The following is a 7910-nucleotide window of genomic DNA, read 5'->3' on the forward strand; positions in this document are numbered from 1 at the left end:
TTGAGGACCACGAGAATATGCCGAGTATGATACCAAATCTCTTTGTCAGAAAGTTAAAATCCGGCTCATGGTGTGGGGTGGGGAGCAAATTTTTATAAAGTAACAATTAGAATTGTTACACCGTCCGTCCCTTTGTCCGTCAAACTATCAAGTTAGCTACTTCTTTTGGGGCACTTGGTGGAGGATTTTTACTAACATGGACGCCAAATTGATTCGATAAGGTCAGTTTTCATGTTTTTCTATATATTGAAGTATGAGAATTTGTAAAAGACTTGCAAGTTAGTTGGTTAAGAGTTCTCACTTATTTAAGGTCTCGATTTTGATTCCCCTCCATCAGTATCTTGTATGGAAAGAGTGAGTTCTCTCTTTTGGTTAACTCTTTATTTGTATGACATCTGTTAACAAATTAGATAGAAGTTAGAAGACTAAACCATTGCTGATGAGTCATTCTTAAACTATAGTATATTTCACCCTATTCTTAATTGGATTTTATATATGTTTTTGGGGAGAATGTTGATACTTTCTTTATGTTTAGATTATAGGTCAAGCGAAATTTGCTTTGCTCAAAAAGTGACAAAACGATGAAATTTTGGAATGATTATAATTTTGGAGCAGAGATTCACCCAATAGCACTCACACAACAAAAGAAACAAATATAGAAAGAATTATCGTGATTAATTTTCTCTCTATACAAAACTCAAAGCTATTACAACTACAACTTTGATGGGTGGTTGCTAACAAAACGGGGGCAGCAGCTCTCTTCTCTTCTTGCAAATAGAGGCTGTCGGCAGCTTCTAATCTCTCCCTTTCTGCTTCAAAACCAAAAGGGCAGCAGCTTCTTGCAATATACCCTAGCCACAAACAATGGCTTTCACATGGGCCGGATAAAAAAATGCCCCATAATTTGGCCATAATTCAACAGCAACTGCAGGGACTCCGACGCCAGGAAATGTAGAATCTCCACAACAATAAAGTTAAGGGGTGGAAGTTGAATGCCCCGGGAATGAGTCTTTACGGGCTTCTATTGCTGGTCCAGACGTTCCTCGGTTCCTTCAACGAAACCTCTGGTGCGTCAATGGAGATCCGAATAACTTCACCTCGCATTTCTCATGGCCAAAGCCAGGACCAACCGCACGCTCCATGGCTCTCCGCATTTCCTGGAGTACAAGTTATGAAACATAAACATTGAATAAGTATTTCAATAGGGCTGCACTATCTATTATCTTTTCTTCTGTCTTCTTTGAATTCGACGAATAAGAACGCAACCGTGAGTTTGCTATTGAATTGTACTTCTGTTAGTAAATTTACTCTCTTTAGATGCAGATTTGTACGTACTTTGAGATCTTTATATGGATAGATTTTTGATCGGATCACTCACCTTTGCATCAAATCCCAAATGAAGATGTAGGAACGATTCACTTTGGGAGGTCGTCTTCGTCCTGTCCTGAAATGACTTTGGAACAGCTTTCTTAGGTAATAGATTGTCCCACATAGATGCATTGCTGCAACAGATTTTTTCGCACGTATAAACTGCAGCATAAATGTTGGTTCGAATGTTAAGACATAAAATACATATAATTCACTTCAAAGACATCAATCCCCGGAACAAGTAACCTGGCTAAAAGCCCCGCCCAACTCAATCCGCCGATACCACTCCCAATGACTACAACATCAGACCCTTCCCTACTCCACAAGAAGTTCACTTCACTCGTAATTCAAAATAAACATTGAAACGGGAAGCAATTCAGTTTTTACTCCAACTCCAGCAAGAGTGACCAAAATAATATATAGAGCTAAGAGCTAGCTAATGGCACATAAACTACTTGGATACAAAATTTACTAGTACTAGAGCAATCTCTCATTCTATATCATGGAATGACACCCAAACTCAGCCAGAGTTCGTCAACCGCATTGAGCATATGCATCCATTTGTTTGACACCAAGAAGCCAGTAAGTAATATAATTATTAGTGCAATTTAGAAACTAATCAGTAATCATAATATTATTTTAACATAAAATTATTTATTTATTAATCATGATGCCAATTCAGATTAGTGATGGACAGTTAAGTGCTTGCAAGCTATGTACCACATGAAGGAATCTGGCTTTTGCTCTCCCCGCAACATCTTGTGGATTGTGACCCTAGGTTTCATCCGCGCCTAAAGAAGAGGACCTTGACCTACCACTATGACAAAAGTCCCACCATATATTGGACGCACTATAATCATGACATTGTATTGGAAAGCGATTAGCGATTGGCCTTATATGGACAACCCAATCAACATAAGAATTAATCAAACACCTTCAAATTCAAATCTTTACAAATATGCTAACTAAATTATTGAACTTTTTTCAATTCTGCTTTCAAAGACATGGCTTAAAAATCCATTTTGGAGATTACAGGATACTCAGCGGCCAACATGAAATAATTTAAAAACTCAATACGCTCACCCCAACAATTTGAGGATTTGCTATGGACCGTAACCTGTAATTTGATTCTGCATATGCAGGCTAGGCTGTATGACAAGTCCTCTAATTATTGGAGTAGATGTACTGAGTTTTTGAATAATTTTGTGTTGGGCCCTTGGCCCCTTAGTATCCTGTAATTCCAATCTGAATTTTTAAGCCATGTCCCTAAAGGGAGAAATAAAAAATGTTCAAAACATTTAATTGCTTTCCAATGCAACGTCATGATTCTTCATGTACAGTAAGTGCATATAGTGGCAGGGTAAGATTCTCTTCATTTGGGCGCGCGAGAACCTTTGGGACGCAACCCACAAGATGTTGTGGGGATTAAAATCCAAATTCTGGTGTTCAGATGATACACAACTTGGAAGCACTGAGTGATGTTACTGACCAACAATCACCTTAATTGACAACTGGACGCATATGCTCAATAAATTGACGAACTCTTGTTTGCCATCTAAAATTAGATTAAATCCAAAAAAAGATTACCAATTAGTTAGCAATTCTGACTATAAAAGAAAGTGAAAATCCACTTGTTACCTTAGTAGCTACTTTAGAGTACTTTTAAACAAAATGTCCTCTCGCCGCTTAGTACTACAATATAGTAGTATTTATTTTCACTTAGAGTTCTTTGGTTCAATTCTCACCAAAGATGAATTTGAATCACATTATTACTAGTCTATTGTGAGGCTTAGCATACTCCCCTATCGCCGTAGTGAAAAATACTATTGTTTGTTTTAAAAAATGACATCTTTCTTGAAAGTGGGAATCTGCTTCCTATGTTTTTACACAATATTTATTGGAAATATATGCAAATAATATAAAGGAATTCGGTTAGGATAATATCTTGTGAAATTAACAAATTCCCAACGAACCGTTGTATGAATCTCAAACAAGAACGTTGCCAAAAAGAGGATTCAATTGCATCTAACCCAACTAGACTGCCTATGAACACAAGGATCAAACCACCGTAAATTAGTAGCCTCCTAATTTCAGGGCAAGATGATACCCTAGATGCTAAACTAAAAAAGGGAGAGAATGAGAGCTTTCTTTCCTCTCTAGAGCTAAAGACAAATTGTTCCTCTTGGTGTGTTTTCTCCTTTCCCCAAAGCCTTTTTGTATAGTGGCTAGGAGGGGAAGAGAAAAATGAAACGGTCGATGTGGGACAAAATACTAAAAAACAAAATACCTTATTCTGAATCATATAAATTCTAAATGTTGTCTCAAAATTAACGTTAAACTGTGAGTCCATAGAGAGTCAGAGTCTATAAATAATCTCACTTTGAGAGATTCCATTTCTCATTACTACCTATTTCTTAGAATTTATGGGTGTGGAAACTCATCTTCCATGGCTTCCGATAAGTCTTCCATATGAATGTATTTACTGCTACTTCCCAGCACACGTCCAAGAGCCATGGATACATATCTACTTCGGAGAGTAAAACTGGAGACGGGAGAAGGATGAAAACAAAGGAGAGGGGAAGTGTGAAAATGCGGACATGTTTTTTTGCAGAAGAGTTGTGGTCTGTACCTCTTTTGGGTTGGAATAATAATATTATTTTATTTGAATACAAAACTTAACACAACGTTGATATGAAAAATAAATGATATTTTAGAGTATTAAATAACCCACCACTTATAGGCCTTGATTGAACAACCGTTAAATGAGAAATCTAACTCATAAACATTGCAGCCTCACTCTTACTGATCATCTAAAATAAATTATTGTGTCGTTATATGTATTACTACATCAATTGAGTGATCCTCACCTTCTAAGTTTTCAACATGTCCTCGTTCTATGTAAGATTTGTTGGAGTATGAATGTGATTCATATGGTTTGGTAATAATCTTTGTTGTCTCAGATTGCTATAAAGAAGTCTTAATATGTTTATGAGAGTTAATTCAACTTTGGTTTGGATTGAAACTCTGTGTTGATAATTTTAAGAATAGAACTCGTACAAAGATTTGGTCTTGTATTCCTTGTAGGATTATTATAGGATAATCCAGATTTTGTAAGTTCTTTCTTGTGCTAATATCGTTTGGTAGATTGTCTCCTATACTGATTCTAATAGGAGAATCAGTTGGGGACATTCGATACATATATGTGTGTGTGTGTATATATGAACATTAGTCACTGCTCTTGCTATATCTTTGCTTATCTCGTTCTAGAGACCTATTATTTAGAGAGCAATTGTGTTTTGCTGAAGAGGAGAAGGTTAATAGTTCCAAAGCTGCAATGACTTCTTCTACATCGAATTCTGCAGGTATGTTTTCTTCTTGTCCTTGCACTGCAAATTTGTTCTTGTGCTTCGTGATTTAATAGCATATCTATGATCTATAGTCCGTGTTGAGTATTTGTCTTACAAGATTAAGACTTTTTGTACAATTGGAATCAAAACTCCATTTCTACCATGTAAACAAACTAGAGGAGAATGCAAACAACCTTCTCACAATGACCATCATTTATAGTTTTTGACTCTAAATTTTACACTGCAACAGTCTAATTTGTAAAAGATCAACTATATAAAATAATCAACCAAATCAGAAAATATTCTCTATTCTATTAAAAAACTGTTATATAACTATGAATTAAAATAAGTTTTCGCGTAAATTATTTTCAAAATATGACCTAAAATAAACAGTTCGAATCATTTCACAATTTAGAGATAGACTTCAAGTCAGGATAAAAAAGAATCCAACATTGTGCAACTAGTAATATGGAAAATACGTGGATCATACGGAAAGAAAACAACATTTTTGTTGTTATTCAAATTTTAAAAAATAAAATAAAAATAAAAAAGAAGGAAAAAACACAAAAAGCGTGGTTGGTGAAAGGGAGCGATCTCTCCAAACTTTGAGACAGCGAAAGTTTCAGAGACGCAGAGTTTTGGAGAGATGAGTGAATTTTCTGGTTGCAGATCGCCGACTTTGTTTCTATTATTCGCTTCAATTTCTCTGCAATTCTTTCCAGGTTCAATTTCAAAATCATTATGCATCAATTATGTTGATATATATATATATATATTTGTTTTGTATATCACAAATAAACGAATTTTACTTGATTTTATTGGATTATTTTGCTATTATATTTGGTAATTGAATTATCTCTGTTTGTTGCTTTCTGGGTCCGTTTCAAATCACTTGTTTGGTTTCTGAGAAAAAGAAAGTTCCGAGTTTGTGTTTTTTCTGTTGTTAATTAGCTAAAAACCTACCTTAACCAAACCCAAGTTAGTCATTGTTTGTTTAATCTTGTCCTGATTGTTTCCCCGCAAAAGGAAATGCTTATGTTTAAATTTGAAATTTGAGATTAAGAAAAAAAAAATCTGAATTTTGGTTATCTTTTTGGAACATTGTCTTGTTATGTATACTTTCTTGTTGCCAACTTTGAAGTGGATTGTGTATCTGGGTTATCTGTTTTTATGGAATCCAAGTATCGTAGCTGGATTTTCGAATGTAATCTTAGCGGAAATCTGTGGTTGAGTTCAGTGTGGGTTAGAACCTTTGGAAAATGAACAAAAGAGAAATGTACATATTTTGCAACGTCTCACTCTCAAGTTTGAGTGCTTGCTTTGGTCTGTTTTAAGATTCTTGGAGGTGAAGCATCCCTTAAGCATCGCATGATTTAATTGAAGTTCTATTACTTTTAAGTCTTGAAATTAGACCTTATGATAGACTAGATCCTTGCTTCTCGTAGAACACGCCTTTATGTGACATGAGGGGATTAGATGAACAGATGAAGGAATGAGATGTGATGCTTCTTGATGATGTGATATGTATATGATTAATTTTTTCTCATGTTACCACGATAAGATCTATTAACTTTTGGTCCTTTTCGTTCAGGCTTTTCTGATGATTCATCTAGTTCCAAAGATGGTAAAAAATCTGAGAGTCGTTCTACTTCCAGCCACACTGGGTCTACATTGGCCATCATATTCCTTGGACTTGTAGTAGTTGCGTTGTTCTCCTTTTTCCTTTTCAAGCTATGGCAAAAGAAGAAACGAGACGAACAGTACGCTCGCCTTTTGAAGTTGTTTGAAGAGGACGATGAGCTTGAGCTCGAACTCGGTCTTCGGGATTGATGTACTGTTCGTTTATATTCAAGGTGTACCTCCAAGCCCTTTTTTCTTCTTCTTTTCAATGTGCAAACTATTATTTCCTTCTTTTGAAAATTGTTTTAGATTTTCTACTCTGTAATTAGTAGGGTGTCAGAATACGAAGAAACTACTTAGAGCATTTTAATTGAGAGATGCAAATTTACATTTGTACTTACAATTTCCAGCAAGATGGGTATTATTTTACAACCCCTTAAGATTCACCGATTGGAGGGCTTTCTGGCCAACAAGAACTGTAAAATGCACTCCCCAAGACATTCTGCATCTCCCATTGGAGATGCTCTTAAAGATATCAAAATTGACATCAATCTTTTATAGGAACACCAACGGTATAGTGGGAATTCTAAAGATGTGTTTAGGGAAGAGTAAGAGTTATTAATAGTGTATTGTAAAAGGGAAAGACCACTTTGTGTACAGAAGCCTATATGGATCAATATAAAGTGAGATAATATCAGTTTCTAATCTTCCATTGTTTTCATTTAGAAATCTAGACTCTGATGGTTTTTTGAGTATCATTTTCCTTTTTACTTGTGTTTTGAATCTTGATCATACTCTAATTTATGTAGATGATCTACCAAAATTTTTGCGAGCATTTTGACCAAAAAAAATTGCGAGTATTTATCAAATCCTTGAGATGTCCATCGCTTACTGTATCCTGGTTAAGTTTGGAAAGTCAGTCGGTTTATGGTATTTCTCCATATGGTTACTTCTATCTATATGATTATTGGTTGATGAATTATTTCCTAATGAGGGAGTTTTCTTCTTTGTTTTTGCAGGGTTGAAAGGATTTTGTATTTGAAAAACTCTCTCCTAACCAAAATGGAAGTTTGGTGTCTGGGGTTGAGGTTAGATAATTTCTGTCAATTGTGACATTTGTAATCATATCTTCAAATGTAATCTTATCCTTTTATATTTCGTTTTGTTTTTGGGTATGATATCATACCATATCTGAGCTAAAGAAAGGATACTATTTCATATGGAACGCTGAGGTTCACAGTCAGTGTGTATAAATGACCTTGATTTTGAATTCACCTGCTTGATTGACATCAAAGTCTTAGTAAGTTGTCTGAATCTTGATATAGTTTAAGCCAACTGTAAGTCTAGTAAGCCATTAGTGCCATCTGTATTCAATTGGTTAACTTTTGAAGGGTTCATTGTCGAGGTTATATGAAAATGACGGCAATACAATTTGCAGGGTCAGGCTGTCTTTCTCAATACAAAAAATATTGAGAACTTAGTCATCTGAATCTAGATAGTGGTATCATTTCTAATGTTTCAAAGCTACTTGTTTTCTTTTTGTCATTGTTTGATTTTCATGTTGATCTGCTTTTA

General features: G+C 35.2%; 2 long non-coding RNA genes across 2 annotated transcripts; one reads left to right on the forward strand and one right to left on the reverse strand.

The window, feature by feature from the left end:
* Nucleotides 1–664: 664 nt before the first annotated feature.
* LOC125478777 lies at nucleotides 665–3529 on the reverse strand. The gene is made up of 2 exons (XR_007259571.1): nucleotides 1379–3529; nucleotides 665–1157 (listed from the first exon to the last, which is right to left on the reverse strand). It is a non-coding gene; the product is annotated as an uncharacterized LOC125478777 (long non-coding RNA).
* A 1746-nt stretch (nucleotides 3530–5275) lies between these two features.
* LOC103945009 lies at nucleotides 5276–7622 on the forward strand. Its single transcript, XR_666915.3, has 3 exons — nucleotides 5276–5437; nucleotides 6307–6568; nucleotides 7355–7622. It is a non-coding gene; the product is annotated as an uncharacterized LOC103945009 (long non-coding RNA).
* Nucleotides 7623–7910: the final 288 nt, after the last annotated feature.

This window comes from the organism of the source record quoted next, unplaced genomic scaffold (assembly GCF_019419815.1).
Source record: "Pyrus x bretschneideri cultivar Hongxiangsu unplaced genomic scaffold, Pyrus_bretschneideri_v1 Contig265, whole genome shotgun sequence".
In the NCBI taxonomy this organism is placed as follows: Eukaryota; Viridiplantae; Streptophyta; class Magnoliopsida; order Rosales; family Rosaceae; genus Pyrus; species Pyrus x bretschneideri.